The following is a 10,008-nucleotide window of genomic DNA, read 5'->3' as shown; positions in this document are numbered from 1 at the left end:
TACATTTGTTCTCTACATCTGTATCTCTATTTCTCCACTTTGCAGAAATCCCAAGGCTTAATTTTCTAATCCCAGTGCTGGTATTGACATTTTTCCCTCAAGGCAATCCTAGCCTTTTCATTTGTTTAAACTGCTCATTATTCCAAATTTAGTTGTTTTCATTTTCCATTTTTGGCACATGGGGATACCACTTATTTCTTGTATGTTAGTGATGTATTAAAACTATGTTTGAAATTTATCCAGGTTCTAGTCATCTAGTAGTGGGAGAGTCATTCTGTTTAGTCCATCATAATCTTAGCTGTGAAAAGCATTAGAAAAATTTTAATCTATATCAGTTGAAGGTTGTAACTCTGGAAGAAAAAAGAAGTGAGAAACAAATAATAAGCCATGTAGATGTGCTGAATAACAGGATTTGGTTTCTTGGACCATGATTGTATCATGTGTCTTTTTCTGGGGGCTAGAGAGATAGCAGAACAGATGAAGAAAAGTTAGTTATAAATGGGGCTAAAATGGCTTGAACCAAATTCATCCTAAAGAGCAAAAAAGAAAAATGTCATCTTATAACTGACTACTTAAAATAAGTCACATTTTCATGAAATGATATGTTTCTTGAGAATAAAGACTATATTTCTCCCATACTACTCAGGGCCCCAGCATAGGATAAGTACTTAGGTACTCTGTGGGATCCAAGACTGCTATATTAAAAAGATCTTTAAAGATTATGTAGTTTAACATCTTAAATTTACAGACAAATAACTTGGATAACAGTTTTAAGCAATTTATCCTGAGGTCACACAGCTAGTATAGCAGATCGTGGGAGTAGACCCCAAATCTCCTGACTCCAGGCCATGCTTGTGTATTACACCACACTATATCATTGAATTGAGTCAATATGAATTGTTCAAGTGTGTGGCACTGCATACCAAAAAGAAGGGGGAAAATCCTCTCTTTGAACTAGTTGTTTTTCTTCTTTTCCTTTTACAGAACTGATGGCTTCATACATAACCTTGTTTGCTGAAAGAAGCACATATTTTCTATGACAATAAATACTCTATTGTATATTTTTAAAAAATAGTTTGCATTGTAAGGGCAAATTTTTTAAAAAATTTTTTGGTAATAGTTCAACTCAGTGGTTAAGGATACTGTCCAGGAGTAAGCAAGAAATAGAACTTCAGTTAGAGATCAGGAAAGAGCTGATTTGTGCATAAGAATCAAGGTGTCTCAGACAGAGACATAAATAGCAAAGAGGTGAAGAGGGAAAGAGCTGTACATGTGTGAGGTGGTCAGGTTGGAACCTAAAATTCTAAAAGACAGATATGCTTAGCTGATTTGGGGGAAGTTTTGAAGAGGTGAAGACTCAGTGTACACTCTCTTTGTCTATTTTCTACCTCCCTTCATGGTGAGACTGAGTAGAAATGAACTGGAGTTTCCTTAGTGATTCTTTAGTAAAAGGCTGCCACATGGTCGAGGGTTTGCTTGTAGCACTATGAACTCTCATTTGACCATTAGGTACTCAGTTGTTTTACACGATACTAGGAATCCAAGAGAACATGTACAGGGCATCTTAATTTCCTTCCCCAGTAACAGAAATGAACTATGGAGGAAGGGTGGGGAGAATGTATAGGATAGATGCAGCTGGGCTGAGTAGAGCAAGGACCCATGAAGGACAGGTGTATGTATATATAGGTGAGGAGAGCTAGAGATGTAAGTAACATAATGACAACTCTGGATGTCCAAGAATAGACATAAGACTGTCCCACAGCTCACAGCCAGGATTAGTAACAGATCATCTAGAAAGAAACTACCCCTATTTTACTACTTAAATAGTCCCATTGGGCCACTGATGGATATAGCAGGGAATGATAAAAGATGGGGCAGACACACATAGAGAGGGTGTGGTTAGAGTGGATATGGGGGGACTAGTCAGGAGGTAACTGCAGCCAAAGTGAAATGATACCAACTTGAATAACAAAAGGGTTATAAGTACAGTCAAAAAGATATTTGAATGTTCTAAGAGAACACTACATAACATTTTGGTGCCATAAACTTGAAAGAAATGTCTGATTACATAGGAAACACAAATTACAAAAATTGACTTAACAAGAAAAAGAAAACCTCAGTAGACTGGGTTGCACCAGGGGTGAGGTGGGATTGAAAGGGTAAAAAGTATGTAAAAATGTCTACCCTCTAAAAAGTTCCAAGCTAGAATGATTAATCAAAAGAATGCTATCACTCAGGGGACTTCCCTAGTGGTCCAGTGGCTAAGACTCTGCACTCCCAATGCAGGGGGCCCAGGTTCTATCCCTGGTCAGGGAACTAGATCCCACATGCCTTAACTAAAAGATCTCACATTCTGCAACTAAGACCCGACACAGCCAAATAAATTAATTTTTTTTAAAAAAGAAAAAACATTCAGAGTGCAGGTAATATCTAAGATATTCACATTATTCCAAAGCATCAGAAAAGAAGGCATTTTCCCAATTCATCTTACAAGGTTAGAATAACCTTGGGACCAAAATCTTGCCAAGAATCATTCAAAACTGTAGAACAGCCTCTTAAAAAATATAAACTAAAAATTATAAATAAAATATATAACAACTGATTCTAATGGCATATTTGTAAACCACAGTGTGCCCAAATATGCTTTACCTCAGAAATTAAAAGATAGTTAAATACTAGAATATCTATAAAGTGATCAACCAATGAATTTTATTTTATTTTATTTTATTTATTTTATTTTATTTTTTTTGTGGTACTCAGGGCTCTCACCGCTGCGGCCTCTCCCCGTTGTGGAGCACAGGCTCCGGACACGCAGGCTCAGCGGCCATGGCTCACGGGCCCAGCCGCTCCGCGGCATGTGGGATCTTCCCGGACCGGGGCACGAACCCATGTCCCCTGCATCGGCAGGCGGACCCTCAACCACTGCACCACCAGGGAAGCCCAATGAATTTTATTAATAGAATAGAAGATTTTAAAAAAGCAGAAGGTCAGGAGCCAGTCATTACAGCAGAAATCAGAGGCTGAAAAAGCAGCCAGGGGGTCCAGTCAAAACAGGTTAAGGGGGTTATTCCAAGCAAACAACAGGGACAGTGAGAAAACTAAAGTATATGGGTTGAGTCGGTAAATTAGACATTTGGTGATCTTTCCTGTTGTTTTTTTCTTTTTCCCTTAGGGGTCCTTCAACTACAACAGGAAGATCCTTCCTAGCACAAATAATTCAAGCTGTTTAGTATTCCCCATGAGGCTCCCATTGGTGTGCTACCAGTACAGCTGGAATTTTAAAAAAAAATTAGTAATATCTAATAAAATCACAGATTTCTTTGTGAATTTGGCTAGTGATGAGAAGTCATATTAGCCCAGAGATTATACCCGTGAGATGTTAAGATCTCTAAGGAGAACTCAGTCGATCAACAGACATTTGGGTTAGATGTCGAGAGTGGGCTTTGGCTACAGGTGGCCCTGAGGAGGAAATCTGCCCTTGTCACTCACTCGGTGACCTTGAGTCATTTACTTCAACTCTCGGAGTCTATATTCCCATCTGTAAAGTGGAGATAATGTGACATATCTCTCAGGGTTGTTACGAGAATTAAATGTGATAATGAAAATGAAGAAGTTAGAACAAAGTCTGGCCCATAGTAAGGCATAGTAGCCCTTATCTTATATTGATATTATTGTATTTGTTGAAACTGAGGCCAATCGCCAACCCCTTCATCACACGTGCTTTCTCCTCTAACCACCGGAGAGCACATCAACATTGCCCTTCCCAAGTGAGAAATGCCCTTAAGTTCTGCAGCCTGAGACCTCAGAAATGCTCTGGTTAAGCCACTTTTCGTAAATTTTGTCAGAAGAGCAAACCAACCTTCTTGAAAGGCATAAGCAAAATATCTGCTTTCCTCCTGATACGTTAGTTCAGCAAGGAGTGGGCAGGATATAAGTTAGTGATAGAATATAAAATTATGTATAAATATCGAGATACACTAGGTTTCTGGCATTAGGAAGCAAGGTAATTTGAGGTATTAACTTTCTTTTTCTTTTATATTTTAGACTACTTTATTACTTATTTGAAGTACTATTCTATACATATTTTCATTTTTTCCTCAAAATAACACTGTGAAGTACACAGGACAAAGTACATTTTACCTATTTAACTGGTGTGAAAATTGAGGCTCTGGAAAGTTTAGTGACTCATTCAAAGCCAAAGAGATATTTGGTGTCAGAATCTGAACTACCACCCAGATCTTAAGACATCATGTACAGGAATGCTCTTTTGTTTCTTTCTTTCCCTCCCTCCGTCCTTCCCTTTTTATTTCCTTCCCTCCCTTCTTTTCTTCCTTTCTTCTTTTCTCTTCTTTCCCTTCCCCAGCTCCTCCCCCTTTTTCTTCATTATGCAATATTTCACATATACATATGTCTGATCTAAATAAAATGAATGCCCATTAACCCACCATTCAGCTTAAAAAATATGATACTACCAATACTTCTGAAGCCCCATGCATTCCACCCCCTACTGTAATCACTATCCTGGATTTTGTAGTTATTGTTACCTTTCCTTTGCAGTTTTATCATCTTATCACTTATGCATCCCTACAAATATCTATATTGCTTTATTCTGCATATTGATGAACTTTCTGTAAAAGGAATCATACTGTCTGTATTCTTTTTGGCTAATATGCATCTGAGATTCATTCCTGTTTATGTGTATAGCTGTAGCTCATTTTCACTGCTTCAGAATATTCCATTGTATGAATATACTGCACTTTATTCATCTGTTCTACTGATGGGCGTTTGGGTTGTTTTCAGTTATGTGTTATTCTAAACAAAACTGCATACAACTCCAGTTGCACACGTGCAAGAGTTCTTCCAGTGAAATTACTGACTCATGGAATGTACCTACCTACGCTTTAGTGGCTAATGCCAAATTGTTTTCCAAACTGATTGTACCAATTCCCATAAGCGTATGAATTCCAATTAGTCCCCATTTTCATCAACCTGGAATTGTGAGAAATCTTAGCCCATTTCACACCATGTGCTCAGATCTTGGATTCTAAACACCACTCTCTGATAAAGGGAACCAGAGTTCCTTGGGGAAATAGTTGATTCCAGGGCCAAGGCAGGTAATATATAAGATGGGCCTAGAACATCTTTTGCCAGAAAGTAAGAACATGCTCCAAAAACAAAGCAAAACACAGGGGCAAAGTAATTCCTAAGTGCCAGAGCTGGAACAATTTGAGCAGCAAAACATATAATTATAGTAGTATATTATAATCCATAAATAAATGAGTCCACACTGATAAAAATAATAAATGAAATAAATAAATGGTAGAGATGGGACAACTCTTCCTTACGGTAGAACTTGAATTAATAAATGTAAAAGGAAAGAGAAAAGTATAAAATCACCATGAAATACCACAATAATAACTGTTGTAGACAAATTGCATCAATAGATGATAAAATTAGTGGGTAAAAGTTTGAGGAGAAATAAAGTTTCTCCCCCAACATACTTATTAATTACAAAGGGAAAGATGTAATTTTATGGTGGAGAAACTTGGCAGAAACCACGTTAACCAAGTGATCAGGGTTAATACCACCAATAATAAAACATATCAACATCATGAACCCTGTGATATGATGCAGTGAAGAGAACACAATATTTCATGGTATTCTCACCTAAACTGCAGAACCTGAGTTCAATCATGAAAAAACATTAGGCAAACTCAAATTGAGAGAAATCTGGCAAAATCATCTACACTTCAAGAATATCAAGGTCATGAAGGACAAGGAAAGACTGAGGAGCTACTGCAGACCTCAGGGCACCAAGGATAACTAACAACTAAATGCAATGTGAGATCCTAGATAAGATCCTGGAATAGAAAAGGGACATTGTGGGAGATTAGTGGCAAAATTTGTATAAGGTCTTCAGTTTAGCTAGTAGTACTGTACCAATGTTAATTTCCTGATTCTGACGATTGTAGTATGCTTATGTCAGATGTTAATCTTAGGGGAAGCTGGGTGAAGGATACATGAAACTGTACTATTCTGGCAACTTTTCTATCAGTCTAAATTTAGTTCAACATAAATTTTTCACCAGTCCAAAGTTGTAAAATTGGTAACTAAGTATGGAAAGAAATAGGTGTCATAAAGGTAGGAAGTAGAATATCAGCTGTATGCCTGATAAAGTTGTTGGATAATGTGGCTCAAGTATGAGGCAACAATAAGCTTCTTAATACCATCCCCAGACCTAGACAGACTGACTATCCACCCAGACAGGCAGCACTAGACCCTGAGGTCTATCGGGCAAGGGCAGTGGCTTTACAGATAAGATCATTCATGCACTTTCTCTCTGAAACAAGCCAATTGCAGGAATCTGTCCACATGTGTCTGTTTCTAAAGCCAGTGTTCTTAAGAAAAAAAAAAAAACAGTTTGAGATATAATTTATATACCATAAAATTTACCCATTTTTAGCATATAATCCAAATGAGTTTCAGCGAGTTTAGTACAATTGTGCAACTACCACCACAATCCAGTTTTGGATTCTGGCTGGAAGTCTACTCATTTCTTAACATTGCTCAGACTTTACCTCTTCCATTATGTATCTATAATTCTCACATCCCTGCCAACTCTTCTCACCCCCAGCCCCTCCCCACACACACTTAAGAACTCCCCCTCCCCCATCCAACCAAAACACCCTGTGAGTCCTCAATGATTGCACTTGCACATGTATTTGTTGGACTGTGATTCATAGTTCATGAGTTGGTTTCTCTCTTACTGGGCCATGCTCCTGAAGGACAAACATCATGTTTCATTTATCTTAATATCTCTTGCTCCTGGCACAGGAGCATTATGGTAGGCATTAATAATATTGTTAATTCTCTTCCTTCAAAATTTCAAAATTAGAAAGTTTAAGAACTTCTTAATACAATTTCTTAAACATTAGGCAACATTCATTGAATAACTGGTTACTTTTTGGATTGATTTGCTGGTTGGGACCAGACCTGTGCATTTCTGAAGGTTTTACTTATTTTCTCCTTCTTCCTTTTCCTTTTTTTGTTCTTCTTTCTCACCCATTTTAGAGAAGGTATAGAAGCAACAAAGCATAAAGAAATATATGTGTTTAGGCAAAGAGGAATATATATATATATAAAGCAACAGTTACCAGTTTTGGATAAAAAATGAAATACCATAATATTTTATTAAAAGTTGGTCTGTTATTAATATTTTGCCTAATATAACTGACTTTGAATCTGAGAACATATGTTCTTTCCTAATGGTACTAAAAATAATTTTCAACAGTAGGGAAGTTTTAGCAAGCTATAGATGCTTGGCCGTTATATAACTGCTTAAAGTTTCGAAGGTGAAGAAATGTAGGTCATTTGCCATTGCAGTTCCCTGCTTCAGCTGTCACTGAATAATCCTGGATCACAACAACCGGAGTTTCAGCCCATCATCTCTCCAAGAACCATCAAGTGTTAGAGCCTCTGCCATTACTCGTAAGACTAATAATAGTCTACAGAACACCACGTATGAGAATAGCCTTTCTTGCTAATTTTTATATCCTGTGGCTACCGACAGGAGACTTACCTGTTCCTCTTATCTGACCTCACAGAGAGATGATGGCAGAGACTAGTTAGGAGACTCAACTGGCATAAAGAGACCAACACTCCAGTGGCCGGAAGTCACTGATGGTTACCAAACCGGTAACAAATTCTGTATTCTCCTTATTCTTTACTTGAAAACTCACTAATAAGTGAAGGCAGTCGAACTATTTTCTAAATTTATTTAATAAGGATTCTGTAAGGATTTAAATGGGGAATATAAAGAACTTTGTCTCACTCAAGCTGGAGTAACAGTCTATAGGTAAAATAGCTTCTCTCTTCTAGGTACAAAATAGTACCTAGAAGTAGCTAGAAATGACAGATCTCAAAGCTACCATAGAACATTCTGGTAAAAAAATTCTGGGACCTCAGGTAGCCTCCAAAATGTTTATTATACATGGAAAAGGTATTTTATATGACAGGGCTTAGTTTAGAAGCTGAAAATGATTTCATCTGTAAACAGATTATCTTTTGTCCGCTGTTGTGATTTTTTTAATACTATTTTAGATTTCTTTAATTTATTTTTCCTTGTGTATTTTTTAAACCCCTTAGGCTTCATGTTATCTCAGCTCACTAGCATTTGTAGCCTGGCACCTGTTTTGACTATGTAATCATATGTCTTTCCCTACATAGTGCAGCCCCTGAAGCCTTATCTGCTAGGACCAGCCTTTCGCTGCCCTAGGAGGGCCTCCCAGTTGCTTGCTGTATCTGTTTTTCTCCAGAAGAAAACAAGAGAAAATTAACAAGGCTGATTTTACTCTCTACATAAGAAATTATATTGGGCCCTTAATCTATTGTTGAGACTACTGTTAAAGTTAAAATTTTCTGAGCTCTTTCCATGTGTTAACTTATTTAAACAATATAGCTTTATGAGGTAGATAACCTTACCATGGCCTATTATACAACAGAAGAAATAAGGCAAGGGAGTTAAAAAAAAAAATTTGCCCAAGATCATATGGTTAGTACTGGACTGGAACCCAGGTGGACTGGCCCCAAAGCCCACACTCTTATCCCCTGCGCTACTGAATTTCCTTTGAACCTCCAAATCATGTTTTCCCCCTGCTGGACAACAACTAATGCCCAGGAACACACTTACATTAGAGATTCAGCCTGGGAATTAGGAAAATTGGGTTCTTATTCTGCGCTTTAACTACCTGGAAAGGAAGAGCATTCTAGGTAGGGAAAATGCTTGTGCCAAGGTCTAATGGCCATAGGGAAGAGGAAAGAAGGCCAGTCCCAGGGGTAGTGAGAAGCTACTGCAGTGTTTCAAGCTGGGGGAAGGAGGGGATTAGCTGTACCATGATCACAAAGATCACCCTGCCTGGCTAAAAGAGAGCAAAAGTGGATTCAGGAAGATCTGTTAGGAAGCTACTGAGAAAATCCATGCAAGAGGTGATGGTAGTTTGGGCTAGGGTACTGGTATAGTATGGGGGGTGGGGCAGGGAGGATGGAAAAAAGGTATCTTCTTGGGACTTCCCTGGTGGTCCAGTGGTTAAGAATCTGCCTTCCAGTGTAGGGGACACAGGTTCGATCCCTGGTTGGGGAACTAAGATCCCACATGCTCGGGACAACTAACTACTGAGACTTCACGCTCTGGAGCCCCTGTGCCACAACTAGAGAGAAGCCCGTGCACCGCAACAAAGATCCCATGTGCTGCAACTAAGACCCAGCACAGCCAAATAAATAAATAAATAAATAAACACACACACAAAAAAAAGAGAGAGAGAGAGAAAAGGTATCTTCTTGATTGAAGCTGATTCTGATTAGGTTATATAGAGAGCCTTTAACAAAACATTCCAGAAATTACACTTCCAAATATGTGTTACTGCCTTCAAAGTGTCATATCGGTAGGTTATACACCCATTTTAATGATGCTGCATGGCTCTAAACAATTTTGTAAAGCCTCTTTTAGAAATTCCTTTAGAACCAGGTTATAACCAAACCTGAAAAACAGACTTATTGCTCTCTATATAGTCATACTTTATAAATCCCCAAAGCTAAGGAACTATGTGTAACATTGTTAACTTTATGCAGGCTTTATGAGAACTTCCTTTTATGAGTTTGACCTTCCAACGCATATAGTGAGGACACTTTGATAAGAAAACTATTAAATGTGTGTGGGGGGGAACAAAAGCTAAGTTGTCTGATTCTTTATCAAAGAATGAGGATATATTCTTTTGGCAAAGAGGGAGCCAACTTGGGAAATCCAGAGGCAGAAGAAATCCTTGGACAGTCAGGAGGGAATTTTTTTTTTCAGGGAGCAGATAACCAATAAATCGTAGGAGACTGACAACAAATTTCTCACAGAAAAAAAAAAAAGAATGAAGTTATAGCCATCGGTTTTTAGAAGAAGTAGGAAGCATGGTGGGGAGAGTTCAAATTTCAGAACCAAGTCAAACTCGGACTCTCTAATTA

Source organism: Physeter macrocephalus, chromosome 5, assembly GCF_002837175.3.
Source record: "Physeter macrocephalus isolate SW-GA chromosome 5, ASM283717v5, whole genome shotgun sequence".
Taxonomy (NCBI): domain Eukaryota; kingdom Metazoa; phylum Chordata; class Mammalia; order Artiodactyla; family Physeteridae; genus Physeter; species Physeter macrocephalus.
Note: the sequence above shows the minus strand (reverse complement) of the source record.